Source organism: Triticum dicoccoides, chromosome 6B, assembly GCF_002162155.2.
Source record: "Triticum dicoccoides isolate Atlit2015 ecotype Zavitan chromosome 6B, WEW_v2.0, whole genome shotgun sequence".
In the NCBI taxonomy this organism is placed as follows: domain Eukaryota; kingdom Viridiplantae; phylum Streptophyta; class Magnoliopsida; order Poales; family Poaceae; genus Triticum; species Triticum dicoccoides.
Genome location: NC_041391.1, coordinates 575,881,488 through 575,895,370, shown reverse-complemented (window position 1 = coordinate 575,895,370; position 13,883 = coordinate 575,881,488). Strand labels below are relative to the sequence as shown.

Below are 13,883 nucleotides of genomic sequence, written 5' to 3'. Positions count from 1 at the left end.
AAACATAAAACATGATAGGCAGGAACTGGCACTGGGCACTGGATCAATATGTTAGTCCCAAAAATAATATAAAAAGTTGCCAAAAGTATATGAAAGTTGAAGAATATTGGCATGGAGCAATCAAAATTTATAGATACGATGGAGACGTATCACACCTCTATTCCAGTTTATCCTCTGTGTTTACATACTTATCCAAATGATAAAATATTTGAATGGGATCATTTACACGGACAGATACACCTCACATTATAGGGGGTTTATGTGTTTCCACTACATGCATGAGCAGATGATGGTATATGCAAATTAGGTTGGAAATAACCATTTGCTGGTATCTTTTTTGGGGTATCATTGGACTAATGTGAAGGTGTATCACCAGTTTCTGTTAATATTTGCATTTGGAGCATACTAAAATGTAAATTTCCTTATGTTTATTTACGTTGCCTTAGCTATCATCTATCTTGGATTATGTGACTCTTTATTAGAAAAATCATGGCAAGAAACTTTGGCGTTCACAAAATTTATCGGTCAAACTTACTGATCTAGAACAAGTTGTAGGGAAAGTGCTCAAGTCCATCTCAATTTTTGCTTTGCTGCTTCATTTACCTCTCTTCCCATTTGATTGTGTTGTTGCAGCTTGTTCACTCCATGCTTTTGTTATTGTTGGTTCTATACTATTCAAGCACCATGTGTACAATGATAAAGAGAAAAATGGTGCGGCAAGGCATGCGTTTCCTTCTAGTAGACACTATTGTAAGTTTAAAAAATGCCACTCCTCTCCGGTTTACGGGCTCAAATCTGAAATATCATGGTAAATGGAGGAATATAACTTTAGAAAACTATCCAAATTAAACTGATGCATTAATTTGAATTAACTGCAATGCATGCATGCTTGGCCAGTACTACTAGATGAGTAGGAACATTACATGCATTTTTAAGTTTCTTTCTAATTCTTGCATGCAAAGATTTAGTGCACCTTGAAATCTCAATAAAAGATGGAGATAGGCCACACCGCCATAGAAATATGAAGATGGACCCTTTAAATTGGAAAAACAAAAAATACTGAGATAAGCCCTCTAAACCGGAAAGAAGGGAGCATTCTCTAAATACTCTCATTTGTACATGGCACCCCATTTTCTTTAATGGAATGGAATTTTAATCTCTAACCATAAGAATTGTTGACGAGACCATGGTTCACACCTCTGCACCGTCATACCCACCCTCAAAGAAGTTACCGTCGGAGCCACCACCACTAAGGCCACTTCACTGCACCCCTTGGATATAACCACCATCATAATTTGATGGCTTGCTAAACACCCCCGCCATAACTGCCGACCTACTCACCAACGCCACTAACACCAAGATCGTCGGGACAACGCTACCTTGACATCGACACCTGACATTGCTTCCTTGTTTAGGTTCTTCGACAAGGGTCGAAGGATACAAGTGGCACCGGTTGGGTTGTATGTCTCTAGTTATAACCTAGAAACCATCGTAAACCAGCCCCAATCGACGCCGCCTGCAATCTGGCCCCATGATGGGTCGTTGCCCTTGGACCCTGATGATGTGCCGAGCACGATAGTCCCATCTGCGTACAAAACACGTCTAGGAAGTTTGAAAATCAAACTGCTCACATGTCGATTTACTATTATTATAGCCATTATAGAGTAGTTGGTGGAGGCAAGGTATGTCGTGTTGTCGCTACCACCGGAGACCATCTCCACCTGTGGCAAAACAGTGATCCAGGTGGCACTGTCTAGGCAGACCCGGTGTCGTGGTTTTCGTGCGATAGTGTCATCGGTGGATGACTATTTGTTCGGTAGGGGCGGACGACGGCCGATCGACGAGTTAGAGAGAGCACATAGATGGTTTACCTAAGTTCGTGCCCTCAGGGGAGGAGGTAAGACCATACTCCTGCATGTAGTATTAAGGTGGTCATTAGGGATCTAGAGGATCACCGATGAGTTCTGTCCTAGCAATTACAACCCACCTTACCTAGCGGCAGTGGATGGAGCTATTCTTGAAAGTGGATCTATCCTAGGTTTTTCTCTCTCTGCCCTCAGGGGATCCCTGGTTCCACCTTATATACGGCTGGTCCTCGGGTTACATACGCTTTCAACCCTTCGGAGCTCTGCCCTGAGAATCTAGGCAGTGGCGGACTCATGGCCTTCTTCTCATATCATTAATTCCGAGGAGATCGAGGGTTGCCCCGGCTCCCGGCTAGAGCCCTATGGGAAGCACACTCACATATCCCTTGGGAACCAGGTCTCGATCCAGGATGACCGAGGCCCCTCCCTATCTGGGGGGGGGGGGGTTATTTGCCACCCAGGAGGGCGTATCGTGCTCGCCCTTCACTCGTGTGTGTTTGGCCGACTTAGGGTCATGGTGGTCAGTCTTCGATACCCTTGGTCTATGGCCTTTAGGACCTAGGGTCCCATTCCTCACCGCCACGGCCTGCTGAGAACCTGTCGTTTTGGACATGATTTTCAAGATGATGTATGGACCTGGGGTCATTGGGTGCAAGATGGGTATGCCACAATGGCTTGTCCCACTCCCCATGTAGTTTAGTCAGGCTGCCCATAGTGGGTTGATATGTTTCCATTGTATCTATAATTTTTTATTGTTTCATCCTATTATATTACGAATCTTAGATACTTTATATGCAATTTTATATTATTTTTTGGGGACTAACCTATTAACTCAGTGCCCAGTGCTAGTTGCTATTTTCTTCTTCTTGTTTTTGGCTTTTCAGGAAATCGGTACCAAACACAGTCCAAACACGATGAAACTTTACGGTGATTTTTCTGGATCACAAGGGACCCTAGAACATCCGGGAGGATGCTAGAAGATCTAGGGGAGAGCCATGAGCTCACGTGGCGCACCCCCAGGAGGGCACCACCTGAGCTCGTGGGTTTCAAGCAGCTCCGTTTGACCTAACCCCAACTCCATAAATTTCCATAAATCACCAAACCAATAGAGAGCCACCCAAAACAACTTTTATGCCGCCACAAGCTTCTGTTCTTCTACAATCCCATCTGGAGGCATTTTCCAGTACTCTACGGGAGGGGAAATCAATCATGGAGGGCTTCTACATTATCCTTGCTGCACAACAAATGATGTGTGAGTAGTCTACCACAGACCCACAGGTCCATAGCTATTAGCTAGATGACTTTTTCTTTCTCTCCAATCTTCAATACAATGTTCTCCTTGAAAATCTATTTGATATAATATTCTTTTGCGGTGTGTTTGTTGGGATCTGATGAATTGTGTGTTTATGATTAGATTATTCACTAAAAGCAATTGAGTCTTTGCTGAACTTTATTATGCATGATTTTTATAGCTTTATATTTATCTCTGATCTATCTATTTGGTTGGCCAACTAGGTTGATTTATCTTCAGTGAGAGAGGTGCTTTGTAGTGGGTTAAATCTTGCGATCTCCTCACCTCGTGATATAAGGGGTATCAAGGCACGTATTTGTATTGTTTTCATTAAGGGTAAAACAACGGGTCTCAATCATATTGCTTGGTTTTGTTCTGTCTACATTACATCATCATACTTCATGCATTACTTTGTTTGTTATGAACTTAATACGTAGAGAAGCAAGCATAGAAGCGCTCTTGAAGTGGAGTAATAATAGTAGATGTAGAATCATTTGGTCTACTTGTTACAGACGTAATGCCTATATACATGATCATTGTCATGAATAACATCATAACTATGCGCTTTTCTATCAATTGCCCAACAATAATTTATCTACTCGTCGTGTGTTATCTTTATGAGAGAGAAGCCTCTAGCAAAAGCTATGGCCCCTAGGTCTACTTTTATCATATTACAAAACCAAAAACCGGGCCTCGAGGGTGGTTCGCGGGATCGTCCATTGGCGGTACAAGGGTCACCAAGTACGATCTACACCGACTCATCTGCTTTTGCTACAACTAGGAGTTGGTAACAATCATGATCCAATCCTCTAATGAACCTTCATATTGTTCTCGATGTTCATAGGCCGTTTTTTGATTTTCTACTATGTTTCCCAACACCATGAAGGATGCATCTCCTGGCTAGAGGAAGGTTAGTATTCCACTATGCGTCCAGTCGTTCCTCCCGGGCCGTCAGAGGCATCTTGTCCCTGTTTCATGGCCGCTTCATCGGGGGCTACGGGGAAGGATTCATGGCACTTTCCGAGCCCGAGTGGTCTTCGTAGCCACCCAGTTTGCCTGTGGTGTCCGCATGGAAATATAGGTGTCCGAAATGGAAGACCTACCTGTTGGTTGATCCCCTGCATCCCTGTAGTGGTACTAAAGACGACCGAAGGTTGGGCCTTGATTGATCGTGTGCTTATGGGGTTCCGAGGCCAAACAAGCCACTATGATATGCTTGGTCGGATCTGCGTGCACCATCCCCTACCTTGTGCGCCAACTATCCTGGTTTTGTGTGACATTTTCGTTGATGGATGACTATTTATCGATATGGGCAGACGATGACAGAATTAGGGCTTAGGGAGGTAAGACGCAAAGTTTACCCAGGTTCAGACCCTTCTGGGAGGAGGTAAGACCCTACTCCTACCTTTAGTATTGTAGTGGTTGCTGAGGATCTAGAGGATCGTCCGTGAGATTTGTCCTAGGGATTACAGCCAACCTTGCCTCGTGAAGGTGCATGGAGTTGTCCAGAAAAGTAGATATGTCCTAGTTCTTTTTCCTTCTCTCCCTCAAGTGATCACTAGGTCCGCCTTATATATGGCTCGTCCTTAGGTCACATTTGCTTGCTACCCTTCTTAGGGGGGACTATATCCTAAGAAGCTCGCCAATGGGCGGACTCGCCTATGAACCCTTTCCTTCTTCTCGCCCTTCCTTTCTTGGGTCATGGCAATCTTCCATCCTTGTTCTCGCATCACCCGGGCACCACCGGAGACCGGTACACAACTAGGGAGAGGGCCCCGTCATGGATGCCACTTTGACTCCGATCGTTAATGCGACATCCGTAACACCAGATCTTCATTCTTTGCAAGCATGGAGCCGATAAACCCCTCCTGTATCGGCGCTGCTCATGCTGGATCATTTCATGTCACTACGTCATCCATGAGTGCTGGCACCTTAGTCACAAAGTACCCACAGGTGAGTGTGGTGCTCGAGAGACGCATAATGGAAAAATGCCAGCCCCCCATCGACATTGTCGTTGTTGTTTTCAATATCAACGGTGAGTGCCGAAATTCCCCCCTAGTCACCTTTAACAAGCCTCCACTTTTCACGGTCATATTTATGGTAGCTTCAGAGGCCCTGTTTAAATAACCAAGCTTTGCCAATTTCTTCTGTAAGGAGGGAAACCCCTAGCCTCTGCGCTAGGTGATGTACACAACCATAATTGAGTTTCGTCATGAGCTATCTTATTATTACTCTTTATCCACCTTTGCACATATGAGATATGAGCATTCATCTTGCATCCGTAGCTACTAAAATATAGAGGAAAAGTAATCAACTTGATCCCAACAACAGATGTTAGTAGAGTTGTTCCAACTAAAGTGATCGTCGTCAACGGCCATGCTTGGGATCCAATACATAGCATCACTAGCTGGGATAGCTACCATGGAATCTAAGGAGTTGCTGCTATTAGACGCCATTGTAGCATTGGAAGTTGCTGTTCTAGATCCCAACTTGCCAAGATACTCAACACTTTGAGACCCTGAGATGATGATGCTTTCATTACTCACTAGTGTACATGACGAACCAGGTTTTTCTTGAGGAAACGATAACAATCCTTCATATGTAACAAGTTCTGTATCATTTACCACCACTTCCTCTAGTTGATCCCATTGTTCGTATGCCTTGGTGGCCAATTGCTTCACTTGGACCTGTAATTAAGAATAAAGCAGAAGTAAGAAACTACCAAGTTCGGACAGTTTTTCACAAATTGATGTACGAATGAGGTACCATTTGTTGCTGGTGTAGTTGTTGCAAAGAGCATGTTTGGCCTCCAATCCTTGCTGCTAAAATCTCTCCTATAGGGCTGAATATAACATCACGTCTTTCAGATTTGAAGATGTAGCATTTTCGTCCCATATTACACATTTTTGCGTGATTCAGTGTTGTCCTCCATTGCTGATCTGACATGCCAACAAGCTAAAATATATGGAATAGATAATAAGAATTATTACCATGCAAATGAAGTATGCACATAATTTCTACTATGACATGGTTACATTTTTTAGCTTATCAGGATCTACGGTTTGAAGCTTCAGGAGGTCTTGAGCGTTCTTGACCCCCTCGGACTCCAATCTCTTGTCAATCGGTCCATCTTTTCCGATGTTTTTGAGCCTCCATATATTGTCAGTCAAGAGTGGAGGGTAATGCTTCTTGTACACTAGTAAACAAAGGAAATGTGGTTTAATGTAGTGTTTTACTACGTCACGTATGTATGCCAAGGAATATGGTATGGAGGAAGAAACAAAATGGCTAATGTAGTCATGGAACTCACATTCAACATATAACGATGATCTTAAAGGTTGATTAACTAAGAGCATCAAACTTACATTCACCTCGATGATCTTCCACTGTGAAGCTTTCGCTCGTTGCCTCCTGAATCCTTGGCCCATGATAGCTCGCTCCCATGACACGAACACCGATTCGGAACTTACGGCTCCTTATCCAGCTTGAATTATCAGTGAAAGCCACATCATTAATCACGGCCACTCCTTGATTGTTCATTGCTACATTGAGTGTACTACCCACAAGTAGTGGTCTCCTACCCTCTCTAGCCATCACAATTGCAGCAGTAAACTGATCATCCGTCCACCCCATGCCATCCTCGCAACTGAAATCACCATCTAGGACAAGTACCTCCAGCTTCAGTGTTGAAGAGCCTTCGTTAGATTCTGTTTGAGTGATATGGTGGTTGGTTCTAGTATCCATGAGCCAGATTTGAATTTTGTTCATGGTGACATCAACAAGCTTGTTGTTGGTGAAGATAGGTAGCATGAGCTTCTTTGCAAAGGAAAGCTTCAACCTAGGCGAGACATCGACCTCTTGGGTGTGTAAAGGGAGAGACCTGATTAATAATGGTTGATTTTATCATATTGATATTGCATTCCCATATAGTTGAAGCAAATTGATGGAATTGATACATCCATAAAATTAAATTTGCTGAATAAAAAATATTTCATTGTCAAACAATAGTATTATTATTGTATATATGATGCCAAAGAATATATTTGAAATGTGTGTTGCTTCTTAACATGTAACATTTGAAAATAGGCTGGTGCAAATGGTCAGGAAATATATGAACAGGTTGCAGATTATTATTTTAGAAAATCGGTCAGGCTGTAGACTGTTGACTGCAAAAGTATGAAGAAAGGACATACCGTGTCAACAATGGCAGTATATAAGCTATGTAACAGAATGCTAGTAGCGTCTGATGGAAAGACAATAACTTTAATATACCTGTGTGGTAAGTGATCGTGCTGAGAAAAGATGTTCTGAATTTCCTCTTGTACCTAAATATTAACATCAAATAGACACTTAAATATTGCACTCAACGTCTTGCATGTGATGATCAGTGGTACAACTTTGGAAACAAAAGGAATGAGAATTTGTGCCAATTCATAAGCAGTTGCTCGCATAAATATTAGGGATCAACAGGGTGCAAACTGATTGGATAATGGGTTTTTATTTAGTCCGGCTTTAGTGCTACATTTTATCTTTACTCTTAGTAAATACTCCCTCCGTTCGAAATTACTTGTCGCAGAAATGGATGTATCTAGACGTATTTTAGTTCTAGATACATCCATTTCCGAGACAAGTAATTCCGAACGGAGGGAGTAGATATAAGTGAAGCTAGTTCGAATTGTGGCAGTACTAGCCTTAGCAATAGATGATTTAACCTATGTCACATGAATATATATATGATTCTGGAGCTTACCACCCTACGAATAACCGGTTCCAAACTCATGGCAATTTGCTGGATAGTGTCCGCTGCCATGGCTCTTCCGACGACGCTGCAAAGATAGTCAAGAAATCCAAGTAAATTCAAAGTTAACTAACACTCCTAAAACACACGTGTGCAAGCCACGAATATGGATATTTAGAACTTCTGTGTAGAGCATATAATTGGTTACTAAGCTAAAGACAGCTCTTATTAGACGGGTTATAATTCTTAGTAGTTAGTACTCTCTCGGACCCAAAATAAGTGACTCAACTTTGTACTAGCTACTAAACCTAGTACAAAGTTAAGTCACTTATTTTGGGATGGAGGGGGTATTTGCTTTGATTTAGCTATATCTAAAATACGATTTCATTACTTTTACAAGAGTTGAGGCATGAGATGTTTGATTCAATGTAACCATGATATATGAGCTGTTTGTGACGCTCCCCACTTACAAGGCTAAGTTTGTCCATACGAGCTCTTTACTTATATATATAGGTTAGTTATATTGTTTTAGAAAAGCTAATCCGTAAAATTAGTACCTTCTATATATATCAGACCAAAACTCATTTCATGCCACACGAAACGGTGTAGAAGAAAAACATTTCTTTAGAGCTAGATATATGGTACAGGATCTGTTTAGCTTTCGCAAGCTCTTGGCTTGGATAAGAAATTTACCCTTGTGTTGTACTTGTACCATCCTTAATTAGCATCCCAAATATTTGTGTGCATCTTCTGATACAGAGGCCGAGGGTTTTTCTTCTAAAACAAAGTCCCAAATATTTATTTTCTTATTTGAATGTAGAGCAAGGTCCATCTTAACCTTATGTGACTTACCTGCTTTAAGGTAATATGATTATATCATGCCAATATATGCCAATATGTAGAACACACGAAATTAACGGCCCATGTCGATTGGGTGTACCTTAACAATTCTCAAGATATGAAATCATGTGATATTTTATCCCTTGACCCAAAGATTATGTTATTACACTTATTGAATCAGAAAATATATAAGGAGAACCAACGGCTAATCCAATTTATCGTTATGTATGCATTCCTATCGATCAAGAAGAAGCAAGAAACAAAGATACATAGTTGCTAGCTACGAGGAAAGAAATCAAAGCATGGGCTGAAAACCATTCCAAAAGCGAGAAGTTAAGTGAAGGGACTAACGATCTGAAGGAGAGTGGCGCGGCCGGCCGTATCCGCCTCGGGCCGTGCCGTTGCTGATGGGCTGATGATAGTCGCCTCCGCTCCCCTGCTCGTCGTCTTCCTCTTCGCCCCGTGGCCTTCGCACCGACATCTTAATTTAGCGGATGAAATGGGAGAAATCAGGAAGAGCTAGCAGATTAATGGAGCTGACTCTGCAAGCTAGCTGCAGGTTGGGAAGGAAGCTACGCGCTACGCGGGCATAGGGCATCAATGGCCATGGGGATACTCGAAAGCAATCTAGCCTGAAGCCATATATATACTGTAGCTCTAAAGAAATGCAATCTAGCCATGAGTACTACAGCTAGCCAGGCCTACGTAGAGAAATCACTGCAAGCTTTTGTCGTCGGCAGAAATAAAGAATTGCAGTGCCGCATCGGGACAGAATGTCCCTAGCAGGCTCCAGGAAGGTGACCGGAAGCTGGCTAGCTAGCCACCCGGCGCATCGCACCGTTAATCTTGGGGTTAGTTTCAGTTTACAGCCATGGTTAATTACCAGCCTTCCGGAGGCAATGGGCAATGCAAAGTCTTGCCTGGGTTGGTGCAGGGCAATCTGGACTTACGTAGAGGAGTTACGAACGTTTACATAAAAACCAAGGTGGAGCATTATGATTGGTGTTTAGGGAAGGGAGGGGCCCACCCCCTAAAATCAGGGGATGTTTAGATTAGTTTAGAAGGTTCCGTAGCCTTACGTATGGTGTTCGTAGGTGTAGGATTATTGGACTATATATTACGTACATACTCCCTTCGTCTGAAAAGGTTTGTCCCTAAAATAAATGTATCTAGCATCAAATTAATGCTAGATAAATTTATTTAAAGGACAAGCTTGGGACAAGCTTTTTCCCCCGCCGGAGGGAGTACGCACCAATGACAGAATGGACTTGGAAATCAACGCGGCCCGAATTCCGTCTTCAGTTCGATGCCGGCTGTAGGCTGTAGCCTGTTGCTACAAGTGAGTGGGAGACGAACGTGCTGCTATGCTTCCGTGAGCATTCCCTTGAGGCTCCGGAGAAATTAAGAGCATAGCAGCCGTCACCTTGTGCACACGCACGTACCCATCCAGCCCGGGAGGCGAAGCCACCTTCCAAAAAGTACCACCAAAGGACACCTTCCAAAACGTACCACCTTGTGGCCATGATAGCATCGAAATTACGGCTCCTTAGGTACATTTATTAACTGCTTATTTAGCTGGTAATTAAGTACTACTAAATATGTATCTAGCATTAATTTGATGCTAGATACATTCATTTAAGGGAAATATTTAGCTGGTAATTAAGTACTCCAGGTGAATAAGACATTCGCGTAGTTTTAGGTCGACAATTTAACTATCTAAATATGTATTATATGTGACAAAAATTATATATTTAAAAACTACATCCGCGTAGAAATCTAGTGATGTACTTTTCATGACATATAACACATATTTAATTGCTCAAATCGATGACCTAGAACTACGCGAATGACTTATTCACCTAGACGGAGGTAGTAGTAAACTCTTCCTGGACCGACTGGAAGCAACTTTAGTAGCAAGCTTGACTTCATGATGTTTTCTATGCATCTTCTCAAACGACTCGGTTCGGAAAGCGTCGACCCGGAGAATGAGTCCAACGGTTACTGTACGAACGGGTGACCAGAGCGCCCGTGGCGACGCAGGCGGCGATCCTGCGCCCGCCTCCGTCTCCGGCGGCCTCCTCGTGGCTCCCTCCGCCGCGAGGGACGCGTGGACTGTGGCCCGGCCGGGGCCAAGCAAGAAGCAAGCCTCCCCACCGCCATGCTCGCGTGGTTGGTGGGGGGCAGGTTCTGGGCGCTGGCGGATGCGTGCTCGGATGACGACGACGCGGAGGATGAGGGCGCCGAGGCGGAGGAGCGGGCGGAGCAAGGCCGGCCGGCGTGCTCCGTCGGCGATTTTGTGGCGCGGGCGGAGGAGCTCGAGGGCTCTTTCAAGGCCGGTGGGCGTCGCGCGTTTGCGCCGGGCGGCCGTGGCCCGCGGCGCAGCGTCGACAGCCTCGCCTCGCGCTTGCGCGGGCCGGGGAGGGCAGGAGTGGGCAGCCGGCGGACACCGGTTTGCTCCTCGTCCCTGGCCTGGGGCCAGACTGACTGGATCTAGGGGGATCAGCGCTAGCGGCGGCGGCGGCTGCCGTACGGGAAGCGCGACCTAGGGTTGGGGCGGCGACGACGGTGCGGTCTCCGGGCCGGGCATCGTTCGTGGGCTGCTGCCCAGTGCACGAGCCCGCGTCAGTGCACTAGTAGAAAACAAGGCATTTGTCCCGGTTGGTGAGGCCCTTTTATCCTGGTTCATGAACCGAGACTAAAGGGTCATTACTAATGCCTCCTCCCTTTAGTCCCGGTTCTTACACGAACCGGGACAATTGGCCCTCCACGTGGCCACTGCGAGCAACCCAGGCAAGGGGGCCTTTGGTCCCGGTTGTTGACATGAACTGGGACCAAAAGGCTTCCACGTGTCAGCAGCTGGCTAGAGCTGAGGGTTTTTCTTTTTTTTAAAAAAAAAGTGGCTGGTTTCGTGGTTTTGGGGATTAATTTTAGGTTGTTTTTAGCTAGCTAATAGAGAGAAGTGTCCTCTCTTATATCTTCGTCCTTGGTTTACCAACACTACTGCTATGTTCATTTCACCCGCTGATATATAATAACTCATGCATGCTCGCATCATACATCATCATATATAATAACAAGTCCTACTAATCATGCATCATCATACAACTTTTACTCGTTATTAATAACAAGTCATACGATCATCATCCTCATAGTCATCGAACCCAACCCTACATAATTGTTCTTAGCACATGATCATCAGTATTAAGTAGGACCTAAACACTCTTAAGGTAAAATAGCATAAAACAATATAGACCCTGACTCTTCATTATGAAGAATGGAGATCATCCTGTCTCCAATTCTTGCGCTTCGCCTTCTTTTGCTTGCAAGAAGCTCCTTACGACTATCCATACATTTTTTCCATTCTTTGATTGTTATGTCTCCACTTCTTTTAGAAATCCGGTATGGACAGTTGAGATTCGTAGGACGACCTGGTTGTATGTTCAAAACATCAAGGCGACCGTGCGTATACATCAGATGAGGCACACGACCATTCGGGATTATCTGTTGAAAAATATAGTAATAATTTCGTAGTTAGCAATGATGTACTAGTTTTAGAAATATTTAAAAAGATGCAGCGATGTCGTAATAGTAAAAAAATCTTACCAGGGTATCTCCATGGTAGTTACCGTAGTTCAACACGTGCACTAGTGGCACGTATTGACCATAAAGTTGAGGAGTTCGATTGTAGACATTGTAATTCTCAAGATCAGTACAAAATGCGATCAGATGATTTTTCTCCTTATAAATTAATTCGGAACCATCGGTGTAGTGGGTTTTGTCTACCATTTTCCGCACATTCTTTGAAGAATGAAAATAAGCTGTCAATGGAAACAAGTTGTCAACTATTTTTTTAAAATAAACAATATAAATTACTTAATAACTATGTTAAGCTCACATGGGGGAAGAATTGGAGGTGTATCCACAAGGACCCAAATGCCCATATTGTCTTGCTGGATTGTAGGATCACCAAGATCCATGGTGACAAGCATACCCTCATCAAAATCATACATCTTGCAAAGTGCTTCCCAATTTTTGCAACCAAAATGGGTTACACTCTCAGCATTGTACAACTTTACTTTAAAATCCACACCATGATGGGTCCTTAGAATAATTTTTTTGGTTTCCATACTTTCATGGTCTTCAAAATCCATCCTCTACAAGACATAGCGTCTTGCATAGCATGAGATAAGCTAGTCGAATTGGAAAAGATGAAAAATACACGTTAAAATAGTTGAAGTCGTGCTTAATTACGAAAAAAACTATTGTCGTCGTTGTGTACCGAATGAACATCGAAGGTCTCCTCGAGCTTAATGCTGAAGCACCGATCTTCGTCCAGCTCAATGAACCTATCGCACATACCTCGGTCGTCGTGGCACCAGTCGCACTCCCCCGGACGGTTTTCGTCGTCCGAGTACGACATTTCCGGCCTAAGTTCATAATTCAAATATTAAACTTGTACAATTAAGTATATGTACTAAAAAAACATAAATTAGATTATTATTATTAATCACGGATTGACTATCGATAATGGTACGTAGCTCCTCCTTTCATTCCCGAGTGCATTATTACAATAAATTGTCTAGCACACGGGAATGAAGGATAAGCTACCCCCACGACGGCGTGGATGATTGAGGGGGCTCCAAATCGTAAAATAAAGTAGTATTCAAATTAGCATGCATTCAATTATAACCAAAAGTACATCATCTCTTGTGTCCGTACATCGTCGAATACTCCTCGAATATAATCATACATATAGCATCGCTAATTAATACAGCTAGAACCGTAGCGCCTGACGGGTATCTTCGCGGGCGGTGGACACCTAAAGATAAGGAACAATCACAGAATCATAGCTCTAGTGAGATCCCTGAAGAACCTGTCAGGTATTGTCGAACCTGCCCTCCAACGCAACCATGTAGTGACGGACGTGCTCGTCCTCCTCGCTGACACGGTGACGTACCACCTCCGCGGTGTCCGGAAGCCTTGGCACCGTCACTGGCCCACGCGACCGCCACCAAACAAGGATCGGGTCAACAACGGGTTGCCTCCTCACCAACCTACGTCCCCCAGAAGGTAGCACCTCCCAATATCAGCCCGGCGGAGCCCAGTCCCGAACATGGCCCTGATCAAGCAGGCCTCCACCACCGAGTCG

The 13,883-nt window shown here is 43.9% G+C and overlaps 1 pseudogene; it reads right to left on the bottom strand.

Moving 5' to 3' along the window:
* Positions 1 to 5,444: 5,444 nt before the first annotated feature.
* Positions 5,445 to 9,215, bottom strand: LOC119321286 (annotated as a pseudogene).
* Positions 9,216 to 13,883: the final 4,668 nt, after the last annotated feature.